The following is a 17129-nucleotide window of genomic DNA, read 5'->3' as shown; positions in this document are numbered from 1 at the left end:
GATTTATATCTTCCATTCTAGCACCATGGTATGATTCCCCTAATTGAAGGATTTTGACTAATTTTTAAGTAATGTGTATATAAGTATTCAACCATGATACTTCATTAAATGGTGGCATAATGTAATAACTAATAATCGATAATTATATATATATAATTTAATATCATCACATTCCCTCTCTCTCAGTATATATCTATATCTATATACATATATATACACACACACACACACATATATACATATACATATCTATTAATGTATATATTGGGCATTACTGTGGCTTGATCAAAGGTCTTCAGAACTTCCTGGCAGCTCTGTTTTCTGGAGGCTGGTGTGCTAAGACTGTGACCCCATTTATGGATTGGGCATTGTAGGCCATGAGTTGAAATCCCAGCATGGCCAAATATTTATTCGTGGAGTAAGAAGCCAACTTTGACACATTTTTTTCCTTTTGTGTAAAAGTCCTGGGTCTCAGTATAATGTATAATCCATATGCAAATATAATCTAGGTGATATGATATAATAAATGAAGTGTTATATGTGTAACAATACTAAATAAATAAGGGTAGTAAACGTCATATGCAGTAAACCCATGTATGTAAATAGATCTCACATATGAATATTATTTTTTCCAGTGCTGAGGCTTGAATTCAGGCCCTGGGACCTGATTTGAATTTCTTATCTTCAAGGACAATGCCACAGAGTTACCCAGGCCCTGAGTTAAAATCCCAGGCCTGCCAGAAAAATGGTGTAAATTCCAAGCCAGGGCCTTATTATTTATTTTTTTATTTTATTTTATTTTATTTTATTTTATTTTATTTTTTTGGCCAAGCACTTAGGTCTTGGCACCTCTGCCACAGCTGACTCTGGGATCCTAGGACCCGAGTTCAAATCTGGGGCTGGCAAAAAAAAAAAATTAAGGAGAAGGATAAAACTTTGAAGTTCAAGGAGGTGGTTTTACTAATTTTTTTCCTTTGTGTTGTGACCATCCTGGGTCTAAATGACAAGGCCCAGAAAGTGCAAATGACCTTGCATTGCTGATGTTTGGCGGGCTATTAGGGAAGCCATAGCCAAAACTGGCAACCTAGGCCTGGAGGTCAAATCCCAGGACTGCCACTAATGAATGGTGGGAGGTTCAAAGAAATACATTCCAATGATACATCCGTACAAATGGAATGTTATGAAAGCAACAATTAAATTAGAAGTTAGTGTATGATTTTCATATTATAAGATTATACACAATTATACTACATTAACTAATTTTCAATTACTACTTTATTATGTATTCAATCATGATACTTAAAAAAGGAAGGAATAATTTAGTTGCCAATAGTTAGTAGTAATATCATATATGCAATTTCATAATATACAGGCATCACTCTTGTTTTATACATATACATCTATCTATCTATCTATCTATCTATCTATCTATCTATCTATCTATCTATCTACCAATCTACACATTTATTTGTTTATAAACTTGTCACTCCTGGGGCTCAGTGGTAGAGTGCTCCCTAGTACATACAAAGCCCTGGTTTCTATTCCTCACTACCACATGCACAGAAAAATTCAGAAGTCGTGCTGTCGCTCAAGCAGTTGAGCACTAGCTTTGAGCATAAAAGCTTAGGGACTGTGTCTAGACACTTACTCAAGACCCAAGACTGGCACCAAAGAAAAGAATGTTCTGAGCACAATGATATAAGGATAGGACTGCAAATACCTCACCACAGAGCAAGCTGGCAGTCTGGTGTTGAGAGCTTCCATCTAACCTGACTTAGCCAGAGATAAACCACTGCAACCCAGCTCCATGGAACCAGATGCTACTGGCTCATTCACTCCTGTCATCTAAGATACCCGGGGTCTGAGATCTGACACTGGTGGGTTTAAAACCCAGCCCTGGCAGGAAGTCTGAGAAACTCTGAGCTGTGGCTCAAAGTGTTAGAGCTGTAGCCTTGAGCTAAAGATCTTAGGACAGTAGCCCCAACTTTGAGTGCAATCCCCATGGCTAACTCCCCCACACACACACAAAACTCCCCACCACTTTAAACCATTAGATGTGAACTTTGTGCAGTTTGTGACATGTTTCTGAAAGAATGGTGATACTGATGAAAACACCCTAATTCTAATGACAGCTTGTGGGATACAGCTATGTGATGAGAACTTCATGATGTATTTTGTGCTGAGTCCTTCACAGGGTGCATTCTTTCATCTGGTCCTTGTAAGAGCTCCACAAGTAAGATGATTGTGCACATGAGAAAGTTGAGGCTCAAATATGTCCCCATGTCAGGGCCAAAATTATGTATGTATTGAACTCTAATGAGTTTTCTCCTGGATTATTTTTCTCGGTTGTGAATGTTGAACTCAGGGTCTAGGCACTGACCCTTCCCTATTGGGCTCATGGCTAGTGCCCTATCATGTAGAGCCAAGGACCCTAGGTATCTGTAGCTGAGGTCTGTCATCCTGCCTACTCAGGAAGCTGAGATCTGAGGATCTGGGTTCAAAACTATCCCGGACACAAAAGGTCCCATGAGACTATTATCTCCTACTCACCACTTAGCAACTTGAAGTGGAAGACAGCACTGCTGACTCGTGCCTGTCATCCTAGCTACTCAGGAGGCAGAGAGCTGAGGATCACATTCCAAACCAGCTTGGGCAGGAAATTCCTTGAGATGGTTATCTCCAGTGAACCACCAGAAAGCCTGAAGGAGTGCTGTAGCTCAAGTGGTAGAGCTTGAGCTGAAGAGCTCAGAGACATCACCCAGGCCTGTCATGGGAGGTGGCACAAATGAAAACTTCCTGTCAAAACACAGCACTGGGGAGAGAAAGACCTTGGGGTACAAAGAGACCTTTTTCTCCTGGACTTCAGAGCCCACCTATATTCATCCTCACCAATTGCCCCCAGATGAATTGTTACAAAGCTGTACAGGAGTGAGGCTTTTTGTCTGCCTGTTCCAGCAATGAGGCAGACTTCCTCCAGCAGCCTGGGGTGCACAGAAACATTCAGGCTACACTGGGAACAGTGAGGGGAGCCCCGGCACATGCACTGTTTTGAAAGCCCTCTCTGTGCTATGAAATCATTCTATTCAAAGCAAATTTCCTAGCTGGGTGCTTTTCTTCATAGAGAATCTGGATGTTCACCAATAGAAATACATGCATTCATACACAGACACATGGAGTTACTGGCTCTTTTTTTGTGTTGCAGGTCCTGAGGCTTGAACTGTGAACCTAGACATTTTCCCTGAGCTCTTTTTGCTCAAGGAAGCATTTTATTGTGCCTTAAACCATGATTACTCTAGGCTGGGGTGCAGCTTTTACACCCACAGATGATCCAGGGATCCTAGGACCCAAGTACAACTCCCAGCACTGGTAAAAAAAATCAAACCAACACGAATTTAGGAGGAAAAAACCAGGAGGTTTTACATAACTGTTTTACCTTGTTTCCTTTGCACTGTGACCATCCTGGGTCTCAATGACTTGGCTTGAAAATTGAACGTGACCTTGCATGACTGAAGGCTGGTGGGCTGTTAGTGAAGCTCAACTCACACACCTAGGCCCTGAGTTGGATTCTGGGACTGGCACCTACACACTGCTGAAGATCCTAGGAAAATTGTTCCATGTATAGGAACACTAATAGGATGTTTGAAATGTACTAATTGAATTACTGATTAGCTAGTCATTCTATAAGTTTGTATGCAATAAATACAGGTCATTGATTAATTTAATATTTATTAAGTTTTGTACTGTGATTAATTAATGGAGGCATAATTTTAGACCAAATAATTGGTAGTAGTAGAATATATAAAAGTAAGATATAGACATCACTTTATATAGAGTTATACACTAGAATCTACATAAATGTCTATCTGTCTCTGCATACATTTATGGATGCATATACATACGTAAATACACACATACACTGAAATCTACACATCTATGTGTTTATATAGTGGCCACTCCTAGGGCTTGATCTCAGGTCCTCAAAGTTGCCCGATAACTTCACTTGCATCAGACTGGTGTGCTAATATTGACCCATTCATAAAGTGGGCCTTCTAGGCCCAGAGTTCAAATCACAGAACTGCCAAAAACTTAATCCTGATGGAAGAAGCCAATTGTCCCACTTGTTTTCCTAATTGGTGAAAATCCGGGGTCTCAGGAATGATGTCTAATACACAGGCAAATCTATGTCCTATGTAATAGGATGTAAAAAATATTATATGTGTAATCATACTCACTAAAATATATAATAAATAAAACAAAATAAAATGAATAACTACACTAACTGCAATATGCAGTAAACATGTGTATGTAAATATAAATCATGTATTTAAAATGTATACGAGTGCTAGGACTTGAATTCAGGCTCTGGAGACAGGCCTGACTTTCTTGTCTTCCAGCATGATGACCTCCCCCTTCCCCCACAATGCTGCAGATTTACCCAGACCCTGAGTTCAAATCCCAGGCCTGGCAGAAAAAAATGGCATGAATTCCAAGCCAAGGAGCCTCAAAAAATATTTTAGATATTTTAATGTATGTATGTATGCATATATGTATGTATGTATGTATATATGTATGCATTTTTATTTTGTCAAGCACAGGGCTTGGACTCAGGTCGCAGCAACTCTGCCTCAGCTTCAATCACTCTAGGCTAGGGTGCAGCCACTGGACCCACAGCCAAACCTGGGTTCCTGGGCCCCAAAGGCTGCCAGGAAAAAAAAAAAAAACACTAGAAAAAAAAACTCGGCAACTTGCATATGGCTGCAAGTTTTACATTTGTTTTCTTTGCAAGGTGACCTTCCTGGGTCTGAATGACACAGTTGAAAAGTGTTAGTAACCTAGCATTGCTGAAGGCTGGCGGGCTATCAGGGAAGCCATAGGCCAACATGGCAACATAGGCCCTGGGTGGGAAGCCCGGTCCTGACCCTTACCAATGGTGGGAGATCCTAAAAGTCTCATTCCTATTCATAGGAATACTGATGGAAGGTTATGAATGTCAAGGTTAGAGTGATTTTAGGAGGCCAATGGAGTTTAATGAATATTTTTGGCACACTAAAAGAATACTATTAATTACATGGATGCAATTATTTTGGGACAGTGGTTGATTTAATTAATAATTCATTAAGGATGAAAACAATATTAATTACATGGAGGCATAATAAGTACCCAAGAATTGGTAGGAATGTAGCATATATAACTGAATATTGTATAGACATCTCTGGCACTCTATAAAGATCTATATTTATTTGTGCACTACCATCTGCATGTTAATCTGTTCTTATTTTTCAAACCCTGGGGCTCGATCTCAGGTGATGGAAACTACTTGTGGGCTCAATATGCACCAGGCTAGCATGCTGACACTCACCCATTCATGAATTGGGCCTTGTAGGCTGTGAGTTCAGATGCCAGCACTCACAAAAATTGAATTGTGGAGTAAGAAGCCCATGGCGACACATGTTTTCCTTTTCTGTGAAAGTCCTGGATGTCAGATGTGAAGTTTCATACACAGGCAAATCTATATCCTCTGTAATAAATGTAATAAATATTCCATGTGTAATAACAGTCAATAAAATAAATGGCAAATAGATGAATGAAACAAAAAAATTTAATGAATAGCTACACTAAGCACAATATTGAGTCAACAGATGGGGCTCTATTTCAGGGTCTGGCAACTGGCTAGGAGCTGAATTGGCTGCTGTGCTTACTATCACCCATTCATGAACTTCTAGGCCCTGAATTTAGTTCCCAGCACTGCCAAAAGTATAATCTTGGAGTGAGAAGCTAAGCATGACATATTTTCTTTTTCTTTGAAAGTGCTCAGTGTCAGGTAGGATGTATAATTTGGATGCAAATCTATATGCTATGTAATAGGATGTCATAAATGTAATAAATGTCATAGGTGGAATAATTGTCACTACAATAAATGATAAAGGGTTGAATTAGTGAATCATTCTATATTAAATTAGATGCAACAATTATAGGAAGTATATTAAGTTTTATTAATATTTTATTAAGCATTACCAGAATAAAAAATTACATGGAGACATAATTAAATATCGAATAATAGGTAGTGACACATGATGCATAATTTAATTATATAAGACATCTGTCTCATTCTATAAAGTATGTAAATATATATGTGTATATGTACATATATGATAAACAATAATGGGATATTGAGTAATTATTAATTAATGCTTTATTAATTGTTCAACTGGGACACATCATTAAATGGAGACATAATTTAATATCTAATAATTGGCAGTAATCCCTGCAACTACTGCTGCCTCCTTCTTGCCCTCATCGCTGGCCTGTCAGTGCCAAAAAAGGCCTCCAGGAGAACCCCTCCACCCCTGCACCAATGTGTCCTGTACTTCCAGTGACTCCTGGTGGTCTGTATGATCTACATGACCACAGAAGAGCATGAGGATATATGTTACACACAGACATGAAGAACTAGTATGATGGCTTGACCTTCATGGCCTCTGAAAATGGAGCTTTGACCTGCATAAGTTTTGCTTCACTATGAATTTTCTATTTTCACACTGAACACCATATACTTTCCTTGTGATTCCTTTATTGGTTTTTGTCTTATTCTCTCATAGGCTGATACTATGTCTCTGGTGATGGCACCAGCAGATCCAAGTGGAAAAGGAAGTGGGACATAGAGTACCCATCCTTTTCAAAAGAGTCCACCACAGGTCAGAAGAACAAGTCTTAGGAGAATGGGCACAGCTGATGCTTCCCTCTCTGAAGCATGGCTCAAGTTTGGAGAGGAATTTCAAGACATCTGAAATATTGAATTATTGAAATATTGAATTATCTCCAAGACCAAAGAAACAACCACATCTAGTAATTGAGCTCACAAGTATACCATGGAGATCCAGTGAAAATGATCAATCAGATGAAGATAGGACACTGTTTAAAATACAGAGAAACAATGGGATTGGCACTATTGGCAGGAACAATTTGTGTACAGAAAGAAGATAGGGCCAAGGGAGATGAACTGCAGTTGATTGACTAGAAAATGGACAGTGACAGAGAAGAAACCAGTAAAGGCAGTGAATGTGAAGATGGAGAGGGTGCCATGGAAATTTCAGATGGTGCTTCTAGTGCAAGTAGTTATTCTTTGGCAAGTGATAGTAGGAAACCTGAGCTTCCTAAGGCAGGACCTGACTTTATTGCCTAGCTGGACTAAAAGTGAAGATCCTCCTGCCTCACATTCCAGAGTTCTAGGATTACAGTCATGCATTACCACATTCCTGTTTGAAACATTTAACTTCCATGTTAGATTATTTCTTTTTCACCTGTGGCCTTTATAAGCCTGACTTCGACATTTTTGGACCTTGGCGTGAACATTTGTCTGGATTATGAGGAAACAATAATTATTCCAACAGTTTTCCATATTGAAACACCCACTCCTTGGGTACTTGTCAACTCACTGTGTTCATCTGGCCTGTGTGGAGATTGTCCATTCTGCTCTGGTCCTTAAGAGGTCTGCAAGATTCTCAGCTGTGTACTAGAAGAACACAGAGATGGAGAGTTTTAGATAGCAATGAGAAAAAAGAAATTTACTTCACTGAAACTCTATTATTTGCCTTATTTTTGCCTGTCATATTTACCTTGCTCACAGTTTACATTCTTTTATGGTATAATGAAGTAATAACATTTATTTTCCTCAGCATTTAAGTTTAATTCTTTGTTTTCATTGAGACAAACTTCTAAGAAAGAACAACTAATCTCATGTTCATTTCCACAAATGGATGTTTTTATTTTCATATTCCCTTGTAAGACAATAATTCTTGGTGTGGCAAGTCAGGAAATAGAAATAGATTAAAATTTTAAACATGATACATTTATTTGTGATGTCAGTAAGCTTTGGAATTTTAGTCACTAAAATGTGTGTGACTACTACGTTTACTCTTGCCCACTCTGGTGAGAGCATCCTTAATTACTAAGTTATTAACAAGTGAATGGATTGCCAGACAAACTTTGAGAGTTGTTGTTTTCTTGGCAGACCATTAAACATTTCTTTAGAGGAAAAAATACCACACTATTTCTGCTCTTCATTGAGTCTACTATACTTCAGTTAATTCATCTGTAACTATTAGCATACAACTGAATGTATTTGCTTTTGGGTTTATTGGAACATTCTAGCAGCCACAAATAAGGGAAACCATGCAGCTTGTGTTCTCTGGGTCTGGATTACTTCCCATAATATAATTCTTTCCCAGTCTTTCCACATTATTACAAATGGTAGTCTATCATGCTCTCTGATGGATGAGTGGGATTTCTCTCTGTTTGTGTGTGTGTGTGTGTGTGTGTGTGTGTGTGTTCATACATACATTTATATATATGTATATATGTACATATACACACATATATATGTATATATATATTTATATCTATATATACATATATGTATATAAAATGTGGTATACATGTATGTAACCTCATACATACATACATATATATATATGTATGTAACCTCATATATACATACATACATATATATATATGTGTGTAACCTCATACATGTATACCACATTTTATTGATCCATTCACCATTTTAGGGTTTTCTGGGTACTGGAAAGTGAGAGACAGGAGCCTTATCCCTCTGTTTGTGGGAAGACATGAACTCTTGTAGCAACAGTCCTGAGCCTTGGTACCCTTTTTTATGGCCTGAAGTGGTAAAAGCTGATCGACAATTTGTTCACTTTTGCAATTCCTGGGGCCTGAACTCAATGCCTGTGCACTGTCCCTAAGCATTTTTTGCTTAAAGCTAGCATACTAACACTTGAGCCACTGCAACACTTCCAGCTTTTTCTGGATATGTGGTTACTGAAGAATCAAACTCAGGGCTTCATGCATGCTAGGCAAGCACTCTACCACTAGGCCACCTTCCCAACCCAAGGTTTTATTTTTTTAAAAACTAACATGTAAAAGAAACAACTACATGAACAACTGTATTACAGGAAGCAAGCTCCATGACTAGAACCATGACTTCCCTGGCCAGAAACCTGGGAGACCAGGCCTTTGCCACAAGTCTCCTGTGAGGTCAGCTTCCAACCACTGAGCATCATTTCATTGGCCTGAAAGGAAGGAGAGTGTTGAGATGTGAAACATGATGCAAGCAGACAGAGGGAGCCTCATCCCCCAATGTCAACAATGAGGATGGTTACTCTCAAACCCCAGATCCTGTGGCACATGTGCTAGTAGACACTAATTATGAATTGTGTAGAGTCATGATCCAATGGGCAGATGGGTTGAGCTATTATGAGAAAGACATAACCTCATTCAGAATCATATGGACTCCAAAAATGTGAACTAGAAAAGGTCTACTTTGTGTTTGAGGTTATTGTTTTAACTTCCTTTATCTGCACTCTATCCTCTAAAGCCAGCTCCCATGTGTGAACTCTTCATATGCAAGAAAATGAGCCATAAATAAGGCCAAGTAATTGTTAATCTTATGGAAGTGAGCCAGGCATAGAATGGCTGTCTGGGGTTTCTTTTCCTCTCTGAGTTACAAAAAGTGACTTGTTCCTGAGACAGAGCCCATGTTCTAATGGCTAAGCTATTACTGCTGGATATCACATTTCACCATGTGGATATAACTATAAGAGACAAAGCAGCCAGGACTTTGATGTTCCCAAAATTATTGCCATGCTGAGTGAGTCTGACACATGACTTCGAATGACTGCATGAAGGAAGTGAACATTCTTTTGTTTTTACATGTAATAGTGCATAAATCGATACATGCTTATTCACTTTACACTGACTTTAATTTTGTCCCAGGATTTCATTTTGGTTTCAGAGGAAAGTGTCTGGATTTACCATTCCAACAACAGGCTCCCAGATGCACATGCAGGGTGAGGAGGGGAGAATGGGTCGAAATGATGACTTCCTTCTGTGTTTCCCTGGCAGTGCTGAAAACCAGACCCAGAGCTTCTGGGCTCCAGGTAAACAAGCAGTGGGTAGAGTCTCCCTTCTCAAGAGATGAAATCTTCATGAAAATTGCCCACAGAACACTACAGTTTCCACTGCTTTTTTACTTCCACGCAGTGCACATAGCACACGAGCTAATGCTGGAGGGCACAGGTATGGCTGACTCACCACCCTTCAAGAGAGGCAAGAAGGATGAACACAGTGGCAGGGGACCTGTTCCTCAGCAGAAAGCCTTGCAAGGTTCTGAACATCACCCTAAGTGAGGCTGGCATTTGAGCACAGTCTTGGACAGGTCATAAGCATCTGAAGAGTGTGGAATGTTCTGCTAATCCACAGGTTGACTAAGCAGCCTCTCCTGGGGGGAAAAGGATCTACTATAAGTAAACATTTATCAGAAATCTCACTAAACCTTGTTCTTTATATTAAGTCAGTTCTTCAAGGCAGACAAGTGAGAGTGGATAAAGGAGAAGGGCCCTAGGACCACTGAATTTTCCCATCTTAGAGCATCATTTTCTTTCTCAACATATAGTAGGGAAGCCACAGCCTAGTCCTGCTAGCCAATAGAAGTATATTCTCAATGGTATATGCCAACATGTTCAGGTCCAGATAACTCAGTGATAGTGGTTCCACTCTGTTCTCTCAGTAACTTCTCTTTTTTGAGATAGGGTCTAATCTAAGTAAGACTTTGGGCTAAGCTACCTTTGTATGCAGATCATAGGCATGTACCACCATGCCTAGTCTCATTACTTCTTTTTTTTTTCTGCCCTTTGAAAGTCAGCCAATAGCTCTAACATCGTTCTCTTCCATTACATTCTATTCATGCCCTTATCTGGTTCTCTCCATCTGGTCTAACTGGAGCCATCTGTCTCTAGCCAGCACACTGTCATGGTGGTCCATCTTCCCAGCTAGCTCCATACACATCTGTTTGTTACTAGGGAGTCTTTCCTGACTTGTGCTTTTCACTTTTCCAAATGACTGGATGTGCAAGACAATAAAAGGAGTTCCTGAATTTTGCCAAGAGTGTGAATGACATGACTGATTCAAGGCTGTTAACCATTTTCTTTTCTTTTCTTTTCTTTCTTTTTTTTTTGGTCCGGTTGTAGGGCCTTAACTCTGGGCCTGGGCGCTGTCCCTCAGCTCTTCAGCTCAAGGCTAGTGCTCTACCATTTGAGCCACAGCGCCACTTTCGGCTTTTTTTCTTTTTGCTTATGTGGTGCTGGGGAATTGAACCCAGGGCCTCATGCATGCAAGGCAAGCACTCTACCACTGAACCACCTTCCCAGCCCCCTGTTAACCATTTTCCACTTAAACACACAATCAGTGGGCCAGGATTGGTGGCTCATACCTGTGATCTTAGCTAATAGGTAGGCTTAAATCTGGAGGATGGTGGCTCTAAGACCAGCCTAAGCAGAAAAGTCTTGAGATCCCACCTTCAAAATAATCGCAAAAGAAGGGCTGGAAGTATGGCTTACGGTGAGCATACAATATGAGCAAGAGCTGTCATAGTATAGGTCACCTTGTGCTGCTTGTAGCACAGGTCCTTTAGTCCCAGGTCTGTACTAATAACATCTCTTCAATTCCAACTTTGTGTATGTGTGTGTATGTGTACAACTTCACGTACTCATGCACTTGTTGTGTACACTGATAATATTAAGTTGCACGTGCTTATGTTGCAGAGACTTCAAACCAATTTTTATCTTTCCAAACACAATGAGCCATCAAGAATTCTACCACTGTCAACATTCATTACAAAGATTCCACTTCCAAAATGCCATTTGGTTAGATGGTGTTTACCTATCCATATTTACTTAGTCTTTCCTCTAGTTGACCCTCATCCTCCCATACCATTGCACCTCCACACATTCCCCCAGATTATTGTTTACAATGATCTTAACATTTTCCTGGAAATAAGGATTCTTTAGTGGTAGAATTAGCATTTAATTGCTAGCAAGTCACCTTCTTCAGTAATAACTCACAATGAGCTTAAAGATCTACCCTTAATCAGGTAGGGATAGGTGGACACAGCATAGTAAAATGGAGAAAAAAGCATTTGAATGCCAGGTGGACCGCTATGGGACCTGATGCGATACCATCATGTGCTAAACATGGACATCCCAGGTGAGGGCAGAATACTCTCTTGTACGTGTAGGACTCCTGGATATCAGGAAAGTAGAAGGCTGAGACCTGAGTCCAACCCTTACTCTTCTCAAATTGCTGGCAAAGTTTCAGAAAAACTCAGTAATCTGCCCAAGGAAGGTATGCTAGACGACAGGTGAAGAAAGACAGGAGCCTAAAACATGGCATGCAATTTCTGAGAAGACACCTTCATACTTACTAAGAACTTATGAGCTTATAGAAATTGATTTGTTGTGGTCAGACAGTGTGGGTATGCAAGCCAAGGAGGGGACTGGCCACTTCCTTACAGTATCATCCTATAGTGACAAGAAGAGGAAAATAACCCCAAATGGGACTGCACTGGTCATCTACTTGATGTCAAAGTATTGGGGCTGAACAGTACTGAGTGTTAACCTGGACTGCTGGTCAGAGAGCTGGAAAAGTAGGGAGTAGGATGTGAATTGAATGATAAATAGAGGAATGGGTTGATGGAAAGAATTGTCAACTGCAACATCACATTCAGATCTACCAGAGATCTCTCATAAAGGGCCAGTACAGTCAACCATATGAACCCATTAGCACTAGTCATTCTTGTTTGCTAGCAATCACTTTCTGACTTATCAGACATATACACACACCAAATGGCCATGGTTTGGTGGACACAGAGGGCTAGAATATAAATGTCAGTAAATGCCTGGCATGTTAGCAGAGAGTATCAAAGTTTAGCCACCCTGCATTGTTCATTCCCAAGATTCTCAGCCTGTTAGGTCCTTGTGGCAAACTCAGTGCTCCAATGGGAAGAGATGCTGCCTCCAGGCCTCCCTTTCTTATCCTCCAGGTCTCAGAAGTCCCCAAAAGGCTGGTCTGGAGGTGTGGGGGAATAATGCAGGCAAAGCCCAAGTGTTGGAGACTCCAATTCATAGCAATGATAGGGTGCTGCAGAGCTCTGGATTGTGTTGTGCCTCCAAGGGAAGGAGGCACTGTTGGCACATGAGTGCATCAGGGCTTCCTGATCCTCCCTGCCCAACAGCAGCTGTTCTGGATTGAGCAGCACACTGGGATGGGGTATGAGGCACCCTGGGGACAAGTACCCACCAGTAGAGGGATGGATAGGGCAGGTAAATCTACAGAGAACAGTGCCAGTACTGGGCAGCTGTGCTCTTTTATCAACTTCTCCACATTTCAGTTTTCAAAAACAACTTAGACTTTAGAGTAAGTTTCAACCTATGGAAAATTTACACAAGTGTGTTTCCCTCACTGCCCTAGCTCTCCCTTGATTCACATGTCATAAAACATGTTAATCAAAGTCAGAACATTTCCACTGAAGCCATATTAGTCATTAAACACAAACCCCGTACCAACCTCAACATTGCCTCCTTCTGCCCTTCTCTCACTCAGGAGTCCATCTGGTCCTGCAGATCGTTGCTCTCCTCCCCTTTGAGGGGCCAAAGTTCCAACTAAACCTCCATCCTTGGCCATCGTGAGGGGTTCTGCTCAGCATTTGCTGTCTTGGTAGACATAGATTGAGGGATGTCGATGGACTGTTCCTCTTTGGCAGGAGCCTACAGAGCAACAGATGCTGCAGCAATCTCAGTGAATCACACTGGGGCACCGAGGTCACCATGCTTAACCTTGTTCATGGTACTTGTGTTAGAACTCAGAGTATTGTACTTGCTAGGTAAGTGAGCTATATGCCTATTTTGTGCTGGTCATTTTTTAGTTATGGTCTTGCTTCCTATCCAGGTACATGCCTGGGCCTGGACTCACCTATTTTAAGCTTCCTGTTGTAGTGAAGTTGATATTAATTGATAGCTTAAGAGGAGATGTCACCCAGTTTTTGGCTTGGGCTGGCCCTGAATAATGATCATCCAAATCTCAGCATCTTAAATAGTTAGGATTACACATGTGACTCCCAGCTCCAATGTGCCTTCCTTCTCAACCCTACCAACTCAGCAGTGACTGACAGCTTCCTCTCCTCAGTTACTCTTACCCTCTGGAATTTCAGAGAGGAGACACACATTTTCTTCTTCATTGTACTCTAATTGCTCCCAAGATTGCCTGAAATTGTACTATCTCCCCTCATTGTAGGCTCCCCAAGGAAGTAATACCCTTGGATACTGGATATTTCTACATGAGGAAGTAAACTTAGCTGTGAACCCCAAAGGGAGATCCTGTTACTTCAGCTGTGGGCTGTCAGTTCCTTCCGCAACTCCCTCAGCTACAGTCATTTTCCATGACACAATGGTCTTCCTGAACTCCCCACACTGATGGGTACAAAGACAGCATCATGCCAATTGGCCAGGTCAAACTATGGGACACTCAGTGGTGGAGCTGGAGGAGTTGCACTTGTCCCCTATCCAATCTGACATCCAGTCCCTCTCTTCAACAGAATTCAATCTTTGTGGATTCTCCTCTCTGCCAACACTCTCAGTCTGTCTCTAGAACTAAGGAACAAGGTATATGTAATTGAGAAAACACAAACACAATCTCTCATCATGAATGGACCAATTTAAATAGTGAAAAAATGAGCCACAAAATTATACTGAACCCCTCCCCCTGCTTCTTTTATTTGTGCAAGTTTGCTCCCTAATTGCTTTTGTGTGTTTGTTGGGGAAGGTGTGTGGGTACAGGTGCAGGGGATATTGTGTATAATAGGACTTGAACTCAGGGCCTTTGGCTCTTAACCTAGCTCTTTTTTGTTCAAAGCTGGCACTCTACCATTCCAGCCACTGATCCCTAGTGGCTTTTTCCAGGCTAATTGCAATAAGAATCTCTTGGGTTTCTCTGCCTACAATGGCTTCAAACTGCAATTCTGGTATCAGCCTCCCAAAAGGCTAGTGTGTGAGCCACTAGTGCATGGCCTCCCACTGCCACTTTAAAAGGGCAGATTTTAAAGTGAAGTAAAAGAAAATTCTTGATTGAAAACTGGGTATCAGTGTGATTTAGGTAAATCTGGAGGCTCCTCATGGGAGGAAAGGCCTTCTCCTGGGAAGTATTACAGCACTACATGAACCAAGTGGGTTTGATGAAATGTCCCCAGAGAACACACAAGATACCCTGAGTGAAACAACACCCAAAGCACAGGTTCTTAGGACATTGTCTAAAATAAGTTTTTAACCAAGGTGCTCACAGATGTGCCTCCCATATCCATGGGAAAGATATCAGTAGAGCAGCCATCTGGATTCTGTCCTATGGGGGTACAAGGTGTTTGGAACCAAGCCTTTTCCTTAGTCCAAACCACATCACAAAGAGGCCATGTGGATGCTCCTAGTCCAATGGCTGGGCCTTTTACTGCTACAAAATTAGGCTTCTTAAACTGGATGAAAGTATTTACTAAGTTTCTAAAGTTAAAAAAGTACACAGGGAAAAGTAAAAACATTGCATATGTGAGCAGATGACAAAAATCAATTCTAGATTGGAAGTTGCCAAGCAGAAACTATGCAAATCATAAAAATTAAGATTTCTTAAAAAGCCTCCTCCCAGAAAAGGTAGACTGTGGATCTACCTGCTGCAGGTTGTAAAGGCTTACCTACAGCCTGGATATTACACAGGTGTCGCTGCTACCACCAGTTGTAGGTGACATAGCCAGAAGGGCTTTCATATTTACAGTGGCTCTTGGCCACTCTGACTATTGCATATAGCATTTCCAACTTTCTCTCATTGAAGACCCAAGGATCATACTGACTTTAGGGAGTTCTTGTATCCAAGAAAAGGGAAAATTCAGAGTGAACTTGGCACTAAGATTGTCTGGTACTGACTGAAGGGTTATTGACTAAGGGATATAACCTGCCCCTGCAAGAAGACTTTACACATTGAATTGGAAACACGTATTTTCTTAGGTCTTATAAACTGGACTAAATTAACTTATGGACATGGAGATAAGCTAATTTAAGACATAAGGTTGGAAATAAAGATCAGCAAGCATCTCAATGCCTGTATCCCATTATGTGTTGTTGGATGCTATTGCCACAGGAAATTGGAGAGCAAAGCAGACATGGGAGAGGGAGGCCTTTGCAGGGGACAAGAACTTGCCATAAAACACAACCAATGCTTTGCTGGAGTTTGTTTTATAGGCTTTGTAGTTCCAGGGAGGTTGATGCTATACTATATAGGGAATCTGCTTCTTCCTCCCCACCATACAGCTGATTCTGTTTTCAGAGGTAGTCTCTTGTTCTGATTTCACAGAGTAGATCAAAGCATAAACTTATACCTACATACATATAAAGTGATTTTTTATAGGTAGTTTGAGCCTGACCATTGAAGAATAACTAAAACTTTTCATATACAGAGTTCTAAGCCAGAGCTTGACTGACAACAGCTATTGAGGCACTTCCTACTAGTTCCTCATCCTCTGAATACTATCAAGATGGAATATAGTGCTGCATCTCCCCTCCCCCTCCCTTCCCCCCCCCCACCCATGTGCAAGTCCTGCAGTTGAATTCAGGGTCTTCTGCTTAGTTGGCTGGCACTTGAATACTTGAATCACACTTTCAGTACTGTTTGTACTAATCATTGGAGGCTCAATTTTAACAGACTTTTCTAATTGATCTGGTCTTAACACAAATCCTCTGGATGTATCTCAGATTTTTGAGTAGCTAGAATTACAGATGTGAGTCACTGCTTCCAGCTAGATTATATTGTAAGGAGGGAGGTTGGGAGGTTTGTAAGGAACACAGGAGAACAGGGCTTGCAGATGCAGATTCCAGCAATTGGTGTGAGGTGTAGTCCATTAAGTGAGGCCAACCTCATCTCAGCCTTGCCAATTGCCCCCAAGGTAAGTAATGTTTTGCATTATGCAAGAATTGATCCTTTAAAAGAATAAGCCACACTAATATCTAAGGTTTCTAAATGAGATGGCCCAAGGCATTATTTGAAAGCTCACAATGGAGTTTAACGATAAAGCTGTGGTACATGAAAACATAAGAATAAAAAAACTGTCCATGATTCCATGCTTCTCCCATGATATATTTGTACATACATAAAAAATTCTCATCTCAAGCCCAAAGAAACACAGGTCCCATGGTTTCCCTTATTTGCAATGACTAGTATATGTCTGAGACAAGCAGAAATGTTCA

General features: G+C 40.8%; 1 pseudogene; it reads right to left on the bottom strand.

Annotated features, from left to right (window-relative positions):
• Window positions 1–17129, bottom strand: part of LOC138808830 (chromodomain Y-like protein) — a 97411-nt pseudogene that overhangs the window by 74745 nt on the left and 5537 nt on the right.

This window comes from Dipodomys merriami, unplaced genomic scaffold (assembly GCF_024711535.1).
Source record: "Dipodomys merriami isolate MVZ:Mamm:240054 unplaced genomic scaffold, mDipMer1.0.p SCAF_478, whole genome shotgun sequence".
Classification (NCBI taxonomy): domain Eukaryota; kingdom Metazoa; phylum Chordata; class Mammalia; order Rodentia; family Heteromyidae; genus Dipodomys; species Dipodomys merriami.
Note: the sequence above shows the minus strand (reverse complement) of the source record. Positions and strands in the feature narration are given on the sequence as shown.